General features: G+C 32.2%; 1 protein-coding gene across 3 annotated transcripts in view; it reads left to right on the top strand.

Annotated features, from left to right (window-relative positions):
• LOC149418175 (tolloid-like protein 1) overlaps positions 1-23,336 on the top strand; it is a 265,789-nt gene that overhangs the window by 139,636 nt on the left and 102,817 nt on the right. The window contains exon 1 of one of the 3 annotated variants that reach the window (XM_089639716.1): positions 12,447-12,649. The exons of the other annotated variants lie outside the window; for them this stretch is intronic. The gene's annotated coding sequence lies outside the window, so the exon portion shown is untranslated. Of the gene's footprint in view, positions 1-12,446; positions 12,650-23,336 lie in introns of those variants that run through there. 3 annotated transcript variants of the gene reach the window in all.

The raw sequence follows: 23,336 nt of genomic DNA, 5'->3' as shown, positions 1-23,336 counted from the left end.
CCCGATCTGGTGGGGAGAAGCATACTGAACACACCTCACCTGATGAACCCGGGCACCCCTGATAAGTCACCCAACGTAGCGAACCACTTGGGGTGACCTATGGCAGAGGTGTTGGTTATTTAATAAATGGTTCTCGAGGCAAATTGAACGTTTAAAAACAAACTAATCTTATTGAAGGATTAAAACTGTATTCGTGATTGTATTCCTAGTAGAGCCGCGTACAGGTCTTAGTATAACACTATGCGTCCCGGAAAACACTGGTCTGAGGCAGTCAACTCTTAGATCAGCAACATCATCAGCTGTAGGCAGACTGATGGAACCTATGCGCAAGCCAAATACTAAGTTTGGTGATCGCGCTTTCGGAGTATCTGGGCCGAAGGCTTGGAATTAACTCCCTCCGGAACTAAGATCCAAAACAAGTCTAACAGAATTCAGGCCTAAACTAAAAACTTACCTTTTTAGCCCCCGTAGCCTTAAATTAAATAAACCATTCCTGAGAGAAAGTCCAGTTATATTCAATTTTCCGATTATGTCCTAAATCCTGTATCTAAATTTCGCTAATAAACAATGAGATAATGATAATTAAGTGTTAATCTCAAGTGACCTACCAGGTAAGTATTTTACTGTATATTATCTCCATAAATAGTTAGTAATAACATAGATCACTGTAGAAATGTATTATAAGTTTGTACAGTGCCCTTGAGGTGATTTTGCACAAAAACGGCGCTATACAAGTCATCCAATTATTATTATTATGGTAATTTGTTATAACCTTTGTTGAAATACATTTTATTTATTTACCAGGCATATTTATATAAGTAGGGTTTACACACATTTTTTTACTCTTCCTTTTTAACCAGGGAAACTGTGCTGTGCTGCTTATATCTGTAAGCGGCTTAGCATAATTAAGAATTTGAATTCTGCAGAAAATCTACTTAAATGTATTGAATAGGTAGGGATGAAAAACAAAAATAAGTTTAACAAAGTTGAATACTTTATAAACAGGATGAGGTCATTTTAGAGGACAAATGTTAATATAAATCAGACGAAATAATATTGCATTTCCCTCGTGGACCGTGTTATTTCAAAACCGCAGACTAAAAATTTGATGAAATGCAAAAAAAAACATATTACATTCTGTGTTTTTCACATTCTCAATGTTACATATAAAATTAAAACGACTTTCGTTAACCTTTACATACCTGAATGTAAAAATCATATATCATCCGAAGGGGGGTCACTAGGGTCCCCCATATGTCACGTAGCGATAGGGTATCTTAATATTCTATTTGCCTTTTCTAGTAACACTCGGATATTAGTTTAAAAAAAATATAGCTACCGTTTTAACTTGACATCGCTCACCGTCGCTCAGCAGATAATGAAAAACGGTAAAGGATATATAACAATATCGAGCGTAACTTTGGAATTCCTTAGTCGATATATGGGATTCATTTAATGTATTTCAAGATACATACTGAAATATTATATCAGCATTCGAACCACTAATAGCTTATTGTCGCAATTTATTATGTACCTACTCTTGCAATATCATCAGCTCTGCTTTATTCCAACTGATTATAATAACTCCAAGTCCTCACCACCCGCCATCTACTTATTAATTGAAATTTAATAATATTATTTTTATTTTACTATATACATATTCTTAAATTTATTTACATTTACTGTGTATCTAATTTAGTAACTATAATAGCTATATTAGTCTATTTCATTATCTATACTTTTGTTATCATGCTATATAAATGTGTTTATTTCTTACTTTATAAATAAAAACTTTCTTTCTTTTCTTTACCTTATGTATACTGTAATGGCACTACTCCCCAATTAAAACACGAGAAACGTCTTTATCTATTGAATTGGGAAGTTACGTTAAAAAGAAAATATTTTATTGTAATTAGTTTTTAGAACTATATGGTTTCTTTCTGTAAATCTGTCATATGTATGTATTTCAAATAAATAATATAAAATAAATAAAAATGAAAAACGCACAAACCTGTTGTTTGGGGTATGTATATTACCCCCTTGCTCTTGTGCAGAAGTCTTATTACGAGAAACCCTAAATTTAAACGCTGCTTAAAATTACAATTGGGTTTACTGACCAGATGAGATTATATCCTTATTTTCCAAAACGAATTTCCCTAGTCTTTTCCCACACAAAAAGAGTATCATAAATTAAATTCCCACCCTCATCCCTATTAAGTAAGCTTTTCTTTCAAGTTGGCTGAAAAACTGGCATAAAAGCTTTATAAAACTAGGGCTCGTCACGGCCGCCGCAGATAAGTACTAAGCTGTCTTATCAACTGGACTGTAAACTCCACAAGCAGATTTCCTCTAAACTTTACCGTTTTTGCGGTCGCATTGGCGAACATAATTTGCAACTCGATATAAAAGTAGCTTCATCACTTTAACCCTTCAGAACATTCATCACTTTGGTTCAGCTTGCAATATTTTCTGTGATAAAAAAATACTGTTTTAGAAACAAGATAAAATTATCTTTTCGGTGTATGCAATGAAAATAAACATTACTATTTCTAAATAATAACATTTTAATATGAAACATGAATGAAAAATTTTAACCACATTTTTACTACGATCATAGAAAAATTGAGAGAACTCGAAATTTTGAAAACACGTTCGTTTTTTATGGGGAATTTGTAAGAAAAGTGATACTTTGCTTTTATCTCGTTCACATAATAAAAAAAGGAATAGTTTATAAAGTTAAACCTGAATTAAATATGAATTATGCGTTTTGGCTATTTTGAAGAATTTATTAATGGATTCCAGTATAAGTATTTGAGGAAAACTGGAAAGAATTATTATTTCTCTTTCTAACGTCAAAAAATTATGTATTTATGTATTGATAGAAAAAAGATTAATGTACTTTTATAAAATATGGACGCCCGGTCATATATGACCCTCAAATGCTAGAGGGGTTAAAGGGCTTCTTTTCAAATGCTTCTGTCAAGTTACTACTCCATTATATTATTTATCAACCCTCCTTCCTTCAATGGAAAACAAACGATACTGAAATTTAACTCTTCAGTCCTCTCCAGAAAGTCGGAGAATTTGTATGTATTTCCGCTTCTCAATTAAATCCAAATAAATGGAATATTTCTGAACGTATCCGAAAAATAAAAACTGTTTTTGAAAGGTGATGAAATACGCTTTAAAATTTTAGAAAGAAATAATATCATAATTTTTGAAGCATTAAAATTTTGAAATCAGTCATAAAAAGTTTTTGAAATGATGCATATTAAGTTTTTTCGTCTAAGCAAAAAAACACTGATGCATAAAACACATATTTTACTAGACAGATGTATTATAAACATTATGGCCACCCCACTTTTCAACGTTTCATATAAAAATAATTCATAATTTTTTTTTCTCAAATTGCGATCGGATACTTTGGGTTCATAGAGGTGAAAATCTTATTTATTCTATGGTATACTATATATTTGAATAAAAAGCTTATCGTTTCCTCTTTCTAACGCCGTGTAGATCATATTTCTGATGGTATAAGGGAGACAACGATTTCTATGAGTTCTCATGAGCTGTTCCAAAAAGCGAACAAATTGGCTCTACGGGTGTTTGTTCCTAAAACCGAACAAATTAGCTTGAGACGTTAAGCACTTGGTAAATGGTTTTTTACATTTTATCGGAGTTTTATAATCCATTTTTGGGTTTCAGTCTTAAATAATCAATTTTTGAAATACCTAAACTTTTACGGCTCAAGTCAATAAATAGCACGACTTCTAGCGATGACAAAAGAACCGGTAACGTGTTTTCAAAGACGAATATATAAAATAACAAGTTTTTCAGAATTGATTCAAAAAATTACATATTTAATAAACAACACTTTGCATCAAAAAGTAATTTCCATTTTTCTGAAGTTCCGTAAAATTGACCTATTTATCTTCTCATAAAATGATATTTATTTTTTGTCATTTTAAATAAACAGTGTCCGGGGGTGAAGTGCACTAACTTCGGGAGGTTATTATAAATGATGGTAGAAGTAAGAAAGAAGATTTTAAGAAACTTTTTTTCCCAAACTAAAATATTTGTCCCTGGAAAAATTATTCACCTTTTTTACCTAAAAACTACCTTAAATCGTTTGAATTTCGAAAAAGGTACTTTATTTTTTCTACTTATAAAATCATATAGAATCACCCCCCGAAATTAATGCATTTTAACCCCCGGACGCCATGTGTAGTAGGTACAAGATAAGTGAATGTTTGTTTCCCGTATTTATTTGTAATTTTTTGAATGGAAATAATTTCATTTTGCTTAAATCTTGTGTTCTGTGGGTGATATAATTTTCATTTATATATGGAATCCGACAATAAGTTTTGACATACAATTTTAAATCATAATAACAGCATTATTATTATAATTACAGCACGTATTTAACTTTACAATGATATCAACATATTTCAAACAATATACTTAACAAACTAAATGGTTGATAGAAAAACTAAATTTAATCTTAAATTTACCTTAAACCAATTTGATACATTGGTAATCTTAAATTTATCTTTCACCAATTTGATAACAGTATGCAAGTAATATTGACTTTCCGGTTCATGTTAGTAACGCCTTCCGTAATGTTCAACTGTTCGATTATTAATTAACTACAGCGGTTAACCTTAATTTGAATTTCAATTACGCAGGTCGTGTTATTGATGTTGGTTAATTAAACTGCCAATATTTTAAGGACTATACGTTCATTGTATTTGATCTTGAATGTATAAGTCATCATCGTAAGTATCTGTCATTATAATAATTATGTTACCACTCGGTCAGACAAAGAAGTCCAATATATAATTTGTCGTATCACATCGTAAACATAACAAAGCATTGACTGTTGTATCTCCAGGATTTCTTACACACTCACTTAATCAAGAAAGCTCCGACATTAACAAAACACTTGGACTTTTCTTGTGATGGATTGACAATTGCTCTGATATTTTGATTAGCAGACAGTCGGAATAATATCGATCTCAACTTTGAGATGCTCACCTTATTTTCTTACTAGTTGACACCGCAATGCTTTGCTATTGCAAACCGACTTATTCCACCATTCACTACTGTATACCACAATGTTTCTGTTAAAAAAAACTACATTACATCGACAGAGATATTGCATTAAGTATTCCTCAGGAGTCCCCGACTACTACCATTCAAACTACAGGGTTTTCCAATAAGAGGTGTTATTTTGATATTCAATCGTAAAAGATCAATGGTTTCGTTGCTTGTGTGGCACGTAGCGCCGTCTTGTTGAAAGTGAACGTTGTCCAGATCAATACCATCCAATTCCGGCCATAAAAATCATTAATCATCTCTCGATAGCGTAATCCATTCACCGTAACTGTTACTCCAGCCTCATTTCCGAAAAAGTAAGGTCCAATGACTCCACCGGACCATAAAATGCACCAAACAGTCACACGTTGAGAATAAAGAGGCTTTTCAACAATAACTCTTGGGTTTTCCAAGCCCCAGATGCGACAATTTTGCTTGTTTACGAAGCCACCGAGGTAGAAATGGGCCTCATCATTCAAGATGATTTGCATTTGATTCACTCAAGTGAATTTTAATAATTTCAATGCGTTGTTGAAGCGTGTATCGTTCCATTTTTATTAATGGCGTAGTTTCTACTTGTAAAATGTCAAAAAATGACAGCTTTAAAAGTAACATCTACCGAAATAGCGGGCTATTTAAAATAACGCCTCTTATTGGAAAACCCTGTACTATATTACTAGCTTACGTTTACCCGACGTTGCTCAACTTTGCGCTACCTTTTACAAAGATAATATGAATGTATTATATAGATAAACCTTTCGGAAGAAATTCTCTAAATGATAGTGAAAACATTATCAAAATTCGTTGCGTAGTTTAGAAGAAAGAAGCGCACAAACAGACAGACGCGAAACAGACAGACAGTAACATCAAGATTACTACAATAACCGTACTAATTATTGCACATTTACATACATTTTCGTTTGCCCCAACCAAAATCAAAAACACGTTTTCAACTAGCAATTTGTTTACAAAAATGTTATATTCTCAGCATGTTTGGAAACAAACCCAGTAGTGAATCACCAATTCTAGAATGGAAACCTCGTACGTTAGCTCCACGTCGTACTTCCATGCGTTCCTGGAATTTGTCTGACTCATCGGAAGGCAATTCACGGAAACATTTTATTTAACGGGCCGTATCTGCTCTAAAAGTCAATCGTTACGATTAAATGAACCAAGGATAAGTGCAAACCAAAGTGTTTATTGTATGCTCGATTCGTCAAGTTTATTTTTATTATTTTTAAAGATAGACAAACATTCCCGTTTACGAATATCCTGACAATATGTGAAAATCTCCTACTACCACCACAGTAAGTGGCAATGTTGCTTGTGTTGTAATGGAGGACATAGGAACAGTGAACACGCTACTCCTGGGTGGGACCCAAACGCAATCTCAACTCAGCCACCGACCGGTGGACATGGGTACTGCCGCACCAGGAACAAGTTATTGGATAACCAACACCCTAAGTATTTCGCTACGTTTGGTGACTTAGCAGGGATGTCAGAAGCCATTAAGACTATGACATCCCTGTCTTCCGTGAGGGGGGGAGATGGATAAGAGAAAGGTGGGGAGTACATGACTTTTCAGATCACGGGTAAAGCCATTTCAAGCAACTTTTCAATTCTGAATAGTGGTCATACACCAGGGAGATACTGAGAGTATATTTTACCCTGGAACGTTCAGCAAGTACACTATATATGATTTTAAATGAATATTATTTAATTCATCGAATAAAATTTACTTGTGTAAGCTGGGATTGGAACCCGCGATCTTGCAGATTGCTAGTCAGAGCCTTACCCCTCGATCAATGAACCATTTCAAAAACATTTCATCTTAATGACCAATTTTTTCTTCTGCTTCTTGCGTGTGGTGAGGGGTCAGAGGGGGACAACCAATTAAATTGATTACATAAACATAAATAAGTACCTACGCCAAATCGAGAAAGGTATTGTATATTGTATAATCATCCGTTGTTTGAATGTTAATTAAAGATGACTCCTAATAGAAATTTCCTTAGGTTTTATTTATTCAAACATTTTCCCATAACGAAGAAATACCGGAAATTTACCAAAGACGGAAGAAAAGCGGACAAAGAATAAAGGACATTTCCAATGATTTATAGTCGCAAACAAAGGGAAATAAGAACTTGTTAACTGACAGGATGTTGTCCTTGACACACTTATAATTGAAAAAAGCAAAAAAACGTCAATTTCAAAATTATTTTGACAAGAACTTAGTTTTGAAGAGGAAACGAAAATATATTAGTAACGAGAAATATATTACCAACTATATTAATTCTGTCTGGACTATGGAAGGTTTAATTGTAAAAAAACTATGGTCACACAATTTAGGTAATAAAAATTGATAATCTGCCTTTTTTTTTTTGTTATTTGTTTTTGGGGTATTATGCCGTGTTGCGCTAACTCCTTCTTTAGCCTTTTAGCCTTTAACCTTTTCCTTTTTTGGCTAAAGAAGGAGTTAGCGCAACACGGCATAATACCCCAAAAACAAAAATACTTTTGGCCGTGAAAATCTTAAATCATATTTGCCATTTCTTTAGTTTTAATCTGTCTCATGTTCTAATAAAATCTAAATAACTTTAATATTTCTGAATGTTTACGAAAACTAAAAATTGTTGTTGAAATGTGATAAAATACGCTTTCATAATTTATTATTACAAATAAGCATATAATTTCAAAATATATTTAAGTAATGTAAAAAAAAAGTTTGAGAAATATAAAATTACTGATAAAAAAACAAAAAATAAAAAAGCACACACATTTTACTAGACAAATGTTTTATAAACGTTATTGTGACCTCTCTTTTTTGTCGTTTTCTGTAAAAATAATTAGTAAAAAAAATAACATAAAGTTACATAAAATGTGCTTGAAAATTTTAATATTTCTGAGGTTCACTTTTAGTTTTGAATACAAAGCGTGGAGCTTTCTCTTTCTAACACCATTTCGATCATATTTATATTAATTTTAATTAGCCTGATATTGCTGAAACTTGTTTTTGTATTTTTAACAAATATCATATTCCTACCATGTTGATGAAGTTAAATTATTGTTAAAGTAGCGTATTATCATGGTGAAAAAAGCGAAAGAATCCGTGTCCTCATTTAAAATTAAGGATGGGTTATTTGACAGAATTTGAACAATCAAAGTTAATATTCAAGTTCTGTCAAAGTTCCATTCAAATTCTGTTACTATCCAGGTACTGTGAAACAACCGTAACGAAATAATAACAGAGCTTAATTACTTTTTCATTTCAGCTTTCAAATTTGATAAATTTTTCAAATTCTGTGAACCCATTTTAAATACTTACATTAAGGCATTAGAACAAAAATAATTTTCAATTAATTTATGATTATTGCTGAAGTTTGTTTTGATTTTTGTTAACAGGGCGACTGCACATGTCAAGTTAAATAAAAAAACTAACGAAGATTATCAATGTTAGTTCTATGGTATGTAGGTACTTATTTTCTATTCATCAGTGATTAGTCAAACTATATGAGTTACAAAATAGGACAAATCTTACACATATTGTCTGAAACCCATAGATAACAAATAGGATTCATATTCAGTAATCATCTCATTTGTCTTTCATTCTGACAGCACTCACTTAACCTATAAATCTGTTCATCTGTTTACGGCCTCTGGCCTCATAAAACACCCGACAACGCCCGACGCACCTGTGGTCTCACAAAGATACAGGTATTGGTGTGAATGTACCGTGTGGTTGTGTATGTGATATGTTGTACCAGTACAGTTCGGCAGTATAATATAAGGACATATCACATCAGAGTCAGACCCATAAAGACAGATTGCATGGGAAGAGTTGAATGGAGGACGGTTTTTCAAAACGAGCTTAGAAAAATATATATATATTGTATCAGTTTCGTGACAATTAAACACAATGACGTACACAAATAAAATATTACTATAAAATCATAAGCAGTCCATGTCACCAGGGGATTCCTGTGTCGAAATGTGCAGCTTAACAATCACAGAAAATATTTTTTTTAAATACATTTAAACTCAATGTAATTTTGAAAAATAAACCTACAAGATTATTACACAAATTATCAATGATTCAATACCTTTGAAGTTAGCAACAATAACATTCTACTGACTAAATAAGCATTACAAAGTACTTTTTTTTTTTTTTTTTTTTTTTTTATTGTTTAACTTATAACATTGTTACATTGTACATAAAATAAGTTAAAAATAAGTAATAGTGTAAAACATATGTTGTTGAATTTCTACTCCAATGAAGAGTGCTAGCTCTTGAGCTTGGCGTAGGAGTTATTTGACAATTATTTCATGTTTATATCAGTAATTAACATTATTACAGTACAATAAATATAAACTTAAAAAAGGATTGTGACGTTAATTTTGGTTGAAACATGAATTGAAGTTATAACATTTGATAGGTGATATTAATTTTTTTTAAAGATAAATTTGACCTTCTTTTTGAATAAAATAAAATCTGGTATTTTTTTCACTTCTTCGGGAAGACTATTAAAATATATTATGCCTTTGTAAATGTAGTTATTGTGCATTTGTTGTGTTGAAAATAGAGGAATTTGGATGTTAAAATTATGCCTTAAGGATGAGTTAAATTTAAGTTTTTTTACTACAGTTTCTTTATATATTTGTAATATTGCATCTTTTTTATAGAGGTCTTCAATTTTTGGTACTTCGAAAATTTTGAACAATGATGCTGAAGAGAAAGTTGGTTTTTTTTTCAAAATTACTTTGATAATTAGTTTTTGTACCACTTTAACAGAGCTTAAAAATTTTTCATATGCACCTCCCCACCCAATGATTCCATACTGAAGTAATGATTGGACTAGTGCGTAATAGACTTTTTTCAGGTTGTTTATCTTGAGAACATTTCTTAATCTAATGAATATATAGATACATTTTCTAATGCGTTTAACAAGTTCACATATGTGTCTGTTCCATTTCATATGTTGGTCTACAATTACACCGAGGTATTTTATTTCAGTTGTTTGGTTTAGTATGGTACATGATTCATTACAAACATCTTTGTTACATTTTTTGTTGTGTATTATTATATGAATGTTGGGGTTAGTTTTGAATTTATTTATTGTGAATGGTATATAAACTGTTTTTTTTGCGTTAATTGTAAGTAGATTTGTATCGAACCAGTTTTTTAGGATTTGGATGTCATTATTTGCATTTTCATTTACAATTTTCCAGTCATTACCCTTAATTATGATAATTGTATCATCTGCGTAAGATATAACTGTTCCACTGAGGTTTTGTTTGAAAATATCGTTTACGTACATGATAAAAAGTAAAGGACCCAAAACAGTACCTTGTGGTATCCCAAAATCACTTGTGAGTGGTAGACTAGATGCGTGATTAATTTTTACAACTTGTGTTCTTTGGTGAAGATAACTTTTTAGCCAACTTAATGCTGTGTCATTAAAACCTACGATCTTTAATTTTTGTATTAGTTTGACATGAGATATGCTGTCGAAGGCTTTTTGGAGATCAACAAAAATACCAACACATTTTAATGATTTGTCTAAAGCGTCTTGTATGGTACTAGATAATTTAGCAATGGCGTCTTTTGTGCTTTTGTTTTCCATGAATCCAAACTGATTTTCGTGAATTATATTATTAATCTTTATGAACTGAGTTATTCTTTTTTTGGCAATTTTTTCAAATATTTTTGCAATGTTTGATAGTAAAGAAATAGGGCGGTAATTTGTTGGTTCTTCCGGATTGCCGGTTTTAAATATTGGTATAATTACAGATTGTTTGTACATGGATGGAAAAACTCCGCTTTGAAAAATTGTATTGATTATATGAGTTAATGGTTTTGATACTTGTGCTGGCTTATTAGCCACAATCATAGGGTGACCACACTGACAAGAGGGATAATATGAATAATTATTTACAAAAAACAACAAAAAATAAATGACAATAAAAATAGGCAAATACAAACAAGTAAATAATAGTAAGTTAATGAATAAACGTAAATAAATATAATCAAATTCAGTACGTAAGAATATAATTTAAAATATATTTTTTTAGAAACTTGACTTATTACCACGTCTAAACCGGGCTTACGGCGAGTTTAAACTATACCAACGCTGAACCGGCGCTTAAAAAAACTGATAAATAAGACGGCATATCTTTAAACTTTTGTATTATTTTCTTTGTTTATTATTTTATTCATGCTAATCTAAACTGTGACAATTGTTATCAAAATTAGTCAAATTCAAAAAATCGCATTTAAACTAATAACGGAAATTTATTCTTTATTGAAATTACATTAAGTTACTTAAGAAACTGACCAAAAAATCCTAACCTATAGAAAAAAATTAACGATAGTATGAAAATAATTTTTTGCCAATATCTTTAAAAAAAACTTTTTTGGAGGTGACTATTTTTCACACTCATCGTCAGTTTATCCCACAAATCTGGAATATTTTTACTGCCCGGAACACTGTAGACATCAGTTATCCTTTTGGTAATTTTTTTTGGATATATATTCTTTTAAGTTTATGTAAACATAGGTTAAAATTATTTTCTAGCACGGTACAACACGCTAGAAGTGATATTTTTTACAAAATATTAACTATATAACTAACCCAGCATTAATATTCTATTTTTATTTTAATACGTGGTAACATTTTCGACAAACAAATAACCAGCATTTTAAGGGCTTTTACATATTTAAAAGAATAAATCATCCTTATTACTGCAAACCTTTTGAAAAACCTGTTCCAAAGAGCTTAAATTCACAACTAACTAAGTTCGATGCGTACCGTCATTAATTTTAGCTACCTGTCTAATATAAACCAGAGAGTTCACTGGAATTTTTCATACAATTTCTCCTTAAAAAAACACATCACTTTTATCTTAGTTTCAGATCCGGCTAAGTATTTTTATATGTAAGTACCTACTAACCTAGTTGCCCAATATAAAGTAAAATTTTGATATTACACAAAAAAAAGATTCGTTCAAGATTGAGACAGAAAATCGCTTACATAAAATCCATCGATATCGTTATCATTTTTATCACACCGCCAAATCAGCTGAAATCATTTTAATCATTGATCTAAAAACCTGTTCTAGTATAGGGATGCCGGGCACCCCCGGGGTGGAGGCAAGCAAGGGATGTGGTGAGGGGTGTGGGATGTGAGGTGTAGGCAGGGGGTAGGGCGGACGCCAGCAGCGCCGCGACGCTGAGAGACGCCTGTCCGCTCTCGCCCGCCGTGCCGCTTGGTCGCTACTAACTACACAAACAAACCCAGTCATATATCTATTGCAATTTATCTCAAAGATTCGCAAATCTGCAAAATTCTCTCTCTAAAAAAATTCTTTTATTAAAAAAAGTTTTGTGATTTGTTTTTGCTCGCCGCGTGTGCGCTTAAACTTTGAATTCGCGTCGCGAGTTTTTTGGCGGGACGCGTCTGTGCTTTCGAGGAAGGTGATCGACGTTTTATTTTTGAATTAGAGTTTAATAGAGTGATAAAAAAGTATTATTCACTATTGGAGTTTCTATCCGTCTATGGTGAGAGTAAGACATTAATTATTCTTTAAGGAACACTGTGCAACCAAGACTTTTTTAATTTGTGAAGCGTACACAATTACGAAAATGGGCATTGCTTTTATTATTATATCTGCAAGCAGTTAAACTACAAGAATACTACATAATACTGTCGTCATAAGAAAAAGGTAGTCTGTAAAAGTCGAGTTCTGAGTCTGATTTTACGAGACTCTTCACCTATTGTAATAAAAGGTACATCAGAATGTGATTTTTTTGCACATTCCTAGCTGCCTTTTTTCTTATGATGGCAGAATAGACCATGTAGTCCACAAATGCTGTAAATGTTGGCATATCCAAAGGAAACTATAACTTTTATAATAAATTCATAATAAAAAAGTAGTTAATTTTTGGAAAAATACACTATAATTGTGTATGATGAATACTTGGAGCAGGTTTATTTGTAAAGTATGTTTACGAGAGACAGAAAGACTGACAAAGATAATGAAAAAAGGGTAAATGCAGGAAACCCCATTAATAGAGGAAAAAACGCAGTTAGCGCTAAAAAAAATTGTTCAAAGAAGCGAAGCTAGCAGTCCACAAAGGAGAGCTGGTACCTACCCTGATATACCATGATGGCAGGGAGGCATGGAACGGATAGAGGAAGTGTGAAAGTAGACTAAATGCTGTAGAATAGAGACCCCAGAAGCGAGAGTGTGGTAAAACTATGTGTGATCGTTTAAGAAAGGCTCATGTAGGCGTAATTAGTAAGATTAAGAAAGTGACACTTAGATTGTTTGTGCACGTAAAGCTAATGAACGAAGAAAGGAGTGTAAGATTTTTTTTTTTTTTAAAGAAAGACAAACATTCCCAGGTTACGAATAACCCAACAATGTTTGAAAATCTCCTACTACCACCACAGAAAGCCGAAAATGTTGCTTGTGTTGTGATGGAGGACTTAGCCAGCCGAGGAATCGAACACGCGACGCTCGGGTTAGACCCAAGCGCTATGCCCACTCAACCACTGACCGGTCAATATAAAGCAAATGTAAATAGTAGAAGAAGTTGCGGACGCTCGAAGAAAACATGGCATGATCAAGTGAACCGGATACTTCAGTCGGAAGATGTCAAGAGTCAGAATAACAAAGGACTATGTCAGCGCCCTTGAGGAGATTTTTCTCAAAAAACATCTCTATAAAAATTATCCAAGTATTATTATGAAACGATGTATGAATGTGAATGAGGCAAGGAGTGTGTGCCAAGGCCAAATTGTTTGATGATCCGTCATCTCTGCTTACCACTGCGGGAAACGGTATGATGATGTATTAGTTAGTTTGTAAAAAAAATATTCTTTTCTTGGGACATGCACAGCATTTAATTCGTTGGACCGCACAATTTTGCCATGTAACGTACGTATAAATATACCTACCCTTATCATTATGTTATTCTGTGAATTAGGTTTAGTAGCTCAATATAAGCAACAATGGAAGAAAAATGAAAGCCTAAAGAAATCATAAAACATGAATCATTAATATAGTCCTGACAGATCATCGAAACATCAATTATTTTATTAAAGGAAGTTAAAATGATAGTAAACAAGTGTTAATAATTCGATAATAAAATAATAATTATTCTATTATAATTTGTTTATTTAGTGATAATATTTTACAAAATAATAAAAAACTATTTACAACATATTATTCCCAGTGAGTGTAAAATAAAACTCATTTTTGGAAAGACAACATTAATTAACATTTTTAAAATAAGGTAAACTTATTTTTACATAAGAAAACGAATTTAATAGAATGTTCAATGTACATAGATTTTAAAACAGACTAGACAGACTTAACACAGTTAAATCGGAAATATTTCATAACTGCATTAAAATAAATCATTTTGCTGTAAAATTTAATTTCACGTCAATGTCTATACATACGAGTAATGCACCGGTCTCTTATTCTGATTGTAGCTGCTTCCTGCGATCATGTTTCCAATATTCCTCCCCTGGATTGTAATTTAGTTAAATTTAATTTCACGGCAATGTCTATCCATAATGCACAGGCATATTCTTCTGATTGTAGGTGCTTCCTGTGATCATATTTCCAATATTCCTCCCCTGGATTGTAATTTAGTTAAATTTAATTTGACGGCAATGTCTATCAATAATACACAGGTATATTCTTCTGATTGTAGCTGCTTCCTGTGATCATATTTCCAATATTCCTCCCCTGGATTGTAATTTAGTTAAATTTAATTTGACGGCAATGTCTATCAATAATACACAGGTATATTCTTCTGATTGTAGCTGCTTCCTGTGATCATATTTCCAATATTCCTCCCCTGGATTATAATTTTGGGTAAATTTTGTAAGCAGGTATATCAAATTCAAGCACAGTTGGCGAGTCCATTTTTATGAATTTCTAAATTCCTCCGAATTAGGTTAGTAATTTTTTTATCTCGAATTCAAATAAAACAATTGGGCGAGTAAAAAAAAAAATATCATCAAAAAAAAAAAAAAAAACATTAAAATATACACAAAGAAATACATCTTTAAGAATAGATCATTTGGAATCGATCCGTTACCAATTTTAGTGAGAATCGAAGTAAATATACTGCACAGAGTTTTGGCGGCCGGACAGAAAGAGGCAACGAGTCATGAGGCCGGCCTACTAGAGCGTCATTCCATGCAAACAGCTAAAAGCATTGCTGCTTTTAGTGGGTTATGCCTAAATATTATAAAGAATAAGTTTTAATGTAATAGAAAAAAAGTTGTTAAAAGGTTTATACTAGATATTAAAATGTAACTTTTTATAACTACATAAAAAATAAAAAAAGAGCGTAGACCCGTTTTACCTCCCCCATTAAAAACAATACAAAATGTGTATAATTACCTACGTGTTCACCTACAAAAAAACACGTATAAAATATATAAAGCTGCCATTACCTGTCTTATTTTCTTGTTAAAACCTTCACGTGTTTTTTACATTCCTCTGTCGTAGGTTACATTAATTTGGAGCAAGTTACGTGCTGACATGTTTTTACTCAGTCCCGAAATAGACGCTCAGTCGTGAGGCGCATTAGGTAAAAAGTGAAATAAGACCAAAGAACTAATGACCATTAACCCTCAGCTACCCTAAGCGAGTGAGAGGGAGCTGTGACTAATTAGTCACCATTAAGAGGCTAACCGAATTAAATTATCGGGAAAAGAATCAATACGGTGATTCATATTACAATTAATTACTTTTAGTTAAGCCAAGTTATTTCAATCAACGTTCAAAATTAAATTAAAGTTTTATCTATTTATTTATTACAAGATTTATAAAGCTAATATTTTTTAGGACGGGGTTTTTCACAGAATTTGTACAATTCGTCAAATAATAAAGTTCTTTAAGGGTATTATTCAAGTACTGTTATTATTTAAGTTTTGTGTAACAACTGGTCAGTAATGATATAATAACAGAACTTGAATAGAACCTTCACAGAACTTGAAAATCAACATTGAAATTTGATGAATTAAACCAAAGGGTTTTCCAATAAGAGGTGTTATTTTAAATAGCCCGCTATTTCGGTACGTGTTACTTTTGAAGCTGTTATTTTTTGACATTTGACAAGTAAAAACTACGTTATTAATAAAAATGGAACGATGCACGTTTCAAAAACGCATTGAAATTATTAAAATTCACTTGAGTGAATCAAATGCAAATCATCTTGAGTGATGAGGCCCATTTCCACCTCGGTGGCTTCGTCAACAAGCAAAATTGTCGCATCTGGGGCTCGGAAAATCCAAAGTTATAGTTGAAAAGCCTCTTTATTCTCAACGTGTGACTGTTTGGTGCGGTTTATGGTCCGGCGGAGTCATTGGACATTACTTTTTTGAAAATGAGGCTGGAGCAACAGTTACGGTGAATGGATTGCGCTATCAAGAGATGATTAATGATTTTTTATGGTCGAAATTGGATGGTATTAATCTGGACAACGTTTACTTTCAACAAGACGGCGCTACGTGCCAGACAAGCAACGAAACCATTGATCTTTTACGATTGAATATCAAAATAACACCTCTTATTGGAAAACCCTGTATTATAAGCATTAATAATAGAAAATATCTCCCGAGTAAAAATAAATGCCGCCGATGGGAATTGAATCCGCACCTTTTGATGTCAGGTCCAGACCACTGAGCCACGTCGGCTTATTTCCAACACGCCAAATAATTCAATATGTACTAGTACTTCAATCAACAATTACTGCTTGTTATATTTTTTCACCTGTAAACAACCTACTTTATTTGTGTGGAAAAGGCTTTTTTAGTGCTAAATTTCTCACTAGATGGCGTTGAGACATATTATATCTACATTTGTTGGTGAAATATTTTGACTTCTCAAAAATTATTATTTTTTTAATGATATACTAATGTTTGTAAGACAAGGATTTTATGCGTAGCACAAAGGATCTGATAGTATTAATACTCTTGCGTCTGGACGATGTAGGCCCTCTGATTGGTCAAATTTAAATTGTCTGTTTCGGTTAAATTCCGCTAACTTGAAAATTAAGACACGATTTCATACTAAAATAGGATCGCCTCATAATAATACGAGATTTCTTCAAAAGCATCGTTTCTGTTCATATCATTTTTGGATAATATCGAAGAAAATATGTTTTAGAAAGTTCATAATCCATTGGATTAATTACATTACAATGAAAATTATCCACAGTTACGTGATTATGTTTGACGTTTATAAAAAAATCACGCGTTCCTTCAATGGCCGATACGCACGGCTATAGATGGCCGACAGAGCGCACCTCTGGCGGTTTAAAAATGAACCAAATGAATGGCGCGAATATTTAAATATGCAGCTCACAATATTTGACAACTTACGGTTAACAAGCATTTACTAAGAAGATTTCTTCTGGAAGCTTATCACTTTGTAATGGCATTTTTCATTATTATTTATATTTTTTTTTGTTTATTAATTATAACTGATTTTATATTGACATGTTTTCTAATTTCTAAACTTTCAAAATTATTTATTTGCGGTGCTTTATATCCTGAGTGAAGTATTTTAAGACCTGAATTTTTTATTGAAAGTGTGATCATTATTCAAAAGATGATTTGCAAACTCAGATTCACTATTTCCGTTTAAAGCCCTGCGATATTCTTTAGTTCTGACTTCAAAATTTCTATCGGTTCTACCTTTGTAAAAGAAATTACAATCATACCAATTGAGTTTTTAAACTCCTGATTTTTTTGTTTGAATTTTGCTATCTTTATTATTAACAATATATTTCTTCATTGTTATTAGTGTAAAACGCCAGTTGAATAGTACCAGGATTGTTTTTATATATAATTTTAGAAGTATCGTTATCCACAAACAGAATTCTACGCCATTGTTTATTTCTATCTTTAGAAAGACCGTTTGAAGAGAATATGTTTAATTTTTTTATTTAGTATTTCAACTATCAATTTATTAGAATAACCGTTATTAAATGCTATTTGTCTTATGAATATATTGTTTTATGGTTATATGCTATTTGTTTTTTTCAGGTCTCAAAATACTTCACTATAGATAATTTTCAAATTTTAGAAATGAGGAAACATGTTAATGTAAAAGCAGATATAATTAACAAGAATTTTTTTATAAACTCTCTTTTAAATATTTTCCCACTCAACTGGTCTTTCCCGTCTAGCGATATTGTAATTCCTAATTATTATAAACCCAGCCTACTCTTACCCCTCCCCCCTCCTTCCACTTCTTCTTTCACAATTGCAATCTATATTTAATTTTTGACTTCGGTGTATACACAATAAAATGTAAACATTATATTTATTCATTTTTTGGACAATTTGCATAGCGCCGCTTTTGTGAGATATCACCTCAGGGGCGCTATATTGTAATAATCTACCTTTATATATAGATTTTTACTCTCCTGATGATGTTGTATATATAATCTAACTTTAAACTTTATTAGATACAGTAACAGTGGTAGGTAAAGAATTACCACCAGTTGGAGTAAAATTAACACCTTTTAATTAAACCGACTGCTAATCTCATCGCACAATTCCCCTCCTTTTATTCATAAACACGGGTACAATTAATCAATATGTAATAATCTATTATTTAAGTCAACTTTGTTATAACTATTTTTAATTGTGACAAACTAAACGATATTGATTCAACTTATAGACATTGACGGTTGTAACACATATTCAAGCACTGCAAGTCTCCTATGAGCTAATTATATTAGGTACCTAAGATAACAGTTAATATCATTCAGTTGTAGACATGTAGTCAATAATAGTGTTTAATTTGAAATAATCCATCACAAATACGTAAAATTTCATTTATTCAAACAACTGTCATTCTTATTATGCGTAAATTTAGCATGTTATTATTAATTAACTCCTTCCTGTTCCGTGTTTTAACAATGTATATACCACCCTTTCTCTGTGAATGTCCTAATATCTATCTATTAAATGTAACTGTTGTTAATATCACTTAAAATGGGCGAAGCCCAAACAAGAGCCGCCCGAAGGGCCTAGCAGAAAAAAACCCGCGGAGCGGGTTTTTAACTGCTAGTAATAAATTATTACTAGCAATAATTAGTCGAATAACTCGATCGAACATTGTTTTTAATTACTACAATATTAGTATTGAGTCATATACTCACTTGAGTCTACAGTTGGCAATAATTAAGCAGAAATTTTATATGTGTTCAACTGCACGGAATATAGTTACAAGAAGGATATATTAACATACATCAATAATATTAATAACTAAGCTAAATATATAAATAAATAAATTTGTTTTGTTTCGATCTGAATCTAAGCGTTTATCTTTTAATTCATATCCTTAAACTGCGAGAGATATTCCAAAATTAATGTGGAAAATAAGGGTTCAAATTAAATTAAGGGAACGCTAACTGAACTGTCTGTGTCATTGAAAATTAATACGACAACTGCAATTTAATTGGATTTACGTAGCATTCCAGATAAGATTTAATTGGAATAATCCAGTAAAATGTAAAGCCAATTAAAAAGTGCTGAAGGTTTCTCGACTGCCTAATGTTCAGAGTGAATGAAGGTAAATTCAAGGGTGTAAAGCTTTCTCACCCCTTAAAATTATACCAATACATATATGTCCTCTGAAATCACAAGATTTGTAACTTTTGTAAGGTACTTAATTACCCACCCCCTTAATTACAACCCATGTATTTAAGTACCATTTTTTTAAAATTATCAAATAACGATAGATTAAATTTATCATCAGAAACGTCACCATCTCAATGACAATTCGTTTTCAAACATATTTGAGGCAGGTAGGTACCATAATATTGGAAAGCTGCAGATAAAAACTTTCTAAGATTTCACATTTGAAAAATAATCTTCGCGGAACCATAGACAAAGCTAGCCACCTAGTCAAAGTAATGATTGCTTGAATAATAGTGTGGATATCACAGATTCTCTAAAACGTAAATGGAACGTACAAAAAAATTTAAGATAGACCAAATGCAAAACGGTACGTTTAAAATAGTTGCTACTCTCAATCAATAAGCAGCGTAAAATTGCATGCATACAAACTTACGTATAAGAACACACAGTATTTTTTTTGTTTTTCAGTGTATTTGGTTTGGCCTCAAAATGCAATGTAAGCAATATATTAATCCGTTTTCTGTCAAATATCTCGTTAAACTTCCAGATTTAGGTAGTTAACTAACTATTAAGGATTTTGCAAGGATTTTAGTATCATGATTTTATTTGAGCTTATGCAGGTAGCAAAAAATAAAGGAGAAGTATATTTTTTTAAAAACCTGGATGAATAATGAAATAGCAGATAACTGTGAAAGGATAAGGGGTGATTCATGGAGAAAACATTCATCCGATAGTTACACATTTTTATGGTAAACTTATTTACTCTTCCAAGATGATATCTCTGTAAACAAGACGTACGTGTTTTCAGACGGCCGCGGCCGGTAGGAACTTTTTGATATAAACTGATTGTCTTTTCCAACTCTAGACGCCATTATGGATATTCCAAACTAGTGGACCTCATAATACTTCGCAATTGATAATGTCTTTCTCGTGCATCTCCTATTTCTTCTACCATTATTACTCTCCAGGCACTAATAAGAACAAACTTTGAAATTTTCATACATATCGGTAGATTACTTTTTGAGTTTTGCGACCACAAACAACGCTGAATTTTTGTATATTTCTAGCTGACGTGTACCTTGGTATCCTGTTAGATAGACATATACCACCGCAGATTTTTCTGTAGGCCTTTTTAAGATATATAATTTCGTGGTACATTATTTTGGTATATCTCATAAGGTTTAGCCAGCTTTAGCAATGTAAGCGCCTGAAAATATTTTTTTTAGGACTTGATTACAAAACATCGACTTTTCTCTACTTTATATAAGTATTATTGTATGCATAAACCTTTCGAAATAAATTATCTTAATGATAGTAAAAACCCTATCAAAATCCGTTGTATAGTTTAGAAGAACTAAGCGCACAAATAGAAATTTTCTCCGTGTGTTTACAACATGTTCATAATCAAGCTTCAGAATTATTAAGATACAAGAAGCAATTTTAATTTTCTAGTGAAACTTTGGTGCATGCAAACAAAAGGAAATGTTACAATGTTGAAAGCAGAACAAAGTCATTTATTATTTGCTATATGTATCTCAATAATGCCTTCTATCTCATCATAACTAGATTTTGTAAATAAACTATTCACTTGGCATCTTCAATCCTAGTTTTCCAGGATTAATTATTATTAAAAAAACATTAAATGAATCGAATGACATAGCATCATATACGAATATTTTTTAAGTGAAATAATTAAAAATTTATCGTGGTGAAAAGGGTTCAGGGTTTTTTATGTACAAAACCGCAAAATCCCCTGTTCATGCGATCCCTACATTTCCAGGACGTCTCTCAATTGCTAGCGACATATTATTCAATGTCCATCCGATGTGAGGTATTTCATCTCTTGTTTTTGTGTGGAACATGGCCGGGAATAATATATTCGAATGGAGGTAATTTAGTCACTCACTTCTTTTGCCATAAACTCAATATTCAAAAAATCACTGGAGAATTCTACTGTGACTGTGCCGATAACTTTTGGCTGAAATGTTCGAATTATTCGAAATTGATTCAAGTCCACTCTTCCTCAAAATGGAACGAAAACGATGTGCTCCTCTGGCTATGTGATATTTTTTTAATATGTTTTGATTACTTACTCAACCATCATGCTGTTTCTCCGCAGGGGCAGGCAGAGAGGACGGACCGCTAAATTATTAGGTCTTGGCACACACTCCACCTCATTCACATTCATACTCTTTCACTATTCTGACTCATGACATGGCCCAAATCAAGTATCGAATTTACTTCATCGTGCCATCTCTTTAGCGGGCGTCCCAGGCTTCTTCTACTATTCACATTTGCGTCATATATTCTTATACGCCTTTCATCGTACATTTGCTCAACATGCCCAAACCATCTCAGTGTCTCCTTCTTAATCTTACTTATTACGTTTAGATCAGCCTTGCATTCTTTGCGGATCTCCACATTTCTCACACGATCATACATGGTTTTACCACACATGTGCCTCGGGGATCTCAATTCTACAGTATTCAGATTTCCTATTTGAAAAGTTTGGAACAAATGATTTGGCGTCGTATCTTAAAATTATGACAAACACAGTGTATCATTATATAGTAAGTATATCGTGATGAAAATGAGACTATGAGCTGAAATAGTTTGCTTCGATCTATACGCATCAGACATAACAACTCTACAAATTACCGGTCATTGGCTGAGTTCTGCACTCATGCATCGGTCGGGAATACAATTCCTCGGCTGGCAAAGTCCTCAATCACGACACAAGCAACATTATCCGTTTACTGTGGTGGTAGTAGGAGATTTTCTAATATTGTCAGGTTATTCATAACATAACTCGAGGTTAGGTCAGAGCTTACCGTTGTAGAGTTTTTGCTGCCTCAAGTGCATTTTTTCTGATTTTCAGTTAATATTAAATTATTATAAATGTACGTATACGAGGGCATTACCAATAATAAATTAAATTTTACACAAATGATAAACAACCATTTATGAATCAGAAATGGTTGCTTATCAGTTGAGTAAAATTTAAAACATATTTATTAGTAGAGTACGTTTTTAAATGTTGTGAAATTTAACAAATAAAATTAAATTTTCAAAACATCTTTTTTCCGAATGTTTTTCGCGATCCGTCTAGAGTTTCAAAAGGAGAAAACCGTATTCATTATGAATCTTTATTTATTACTCTCCGCTTTGCTGAACTCTCGGATTAATAAAAACAAAAATCTCATCTAGAATCCCATAATCGAATCATGATTTGTCTCCCGAACCGCGATGTATAGGGTGGCTACAGTTGCTGTAAGGTAGGCAGGTGGATACAGGGTGAGGGTTGATTTGTAGGTCACGTTAGAAGGAGGGAAATAAAGTAGATAAGAATTAAATAGGTCACCCGTTATTACAAAACAGCTGACGTAAAGGCGGATGTTCCTCTTGACATAATTAACAATAAAACACCTTTGAATTTTGTGTAGGTACCAACAATTATTTCACTCTTAACGAAAACGATTTTTGTAAAAACAGTTTAGGGATTCCTACCACATGTTTTTTTTTAAATTATTAAATAAAAAAAATCTATCGCATTCCAATAATAATTGC

Source organism: Hesperophylax consimilis, chromosome 14 (assembly GCF_061612785.1).
Source record: "Hesperophylax consimilis isolate HC1 chromosome 14, BYU_Hcon_1.0, whole genome shotgun sequence".
Taxonomy (NCBI): Eukaryota; Metazoa; Arthropoda; class Insecta; order Trichoptera; family Limnephilidae; genus Hesperophylax; species Hesperophylax consimilis.
The sequence above is the reverse complement of the archived record's forward strand: the minus strand, read 5'-3'. Positions and strand labels throughout refer to the sequence as shown.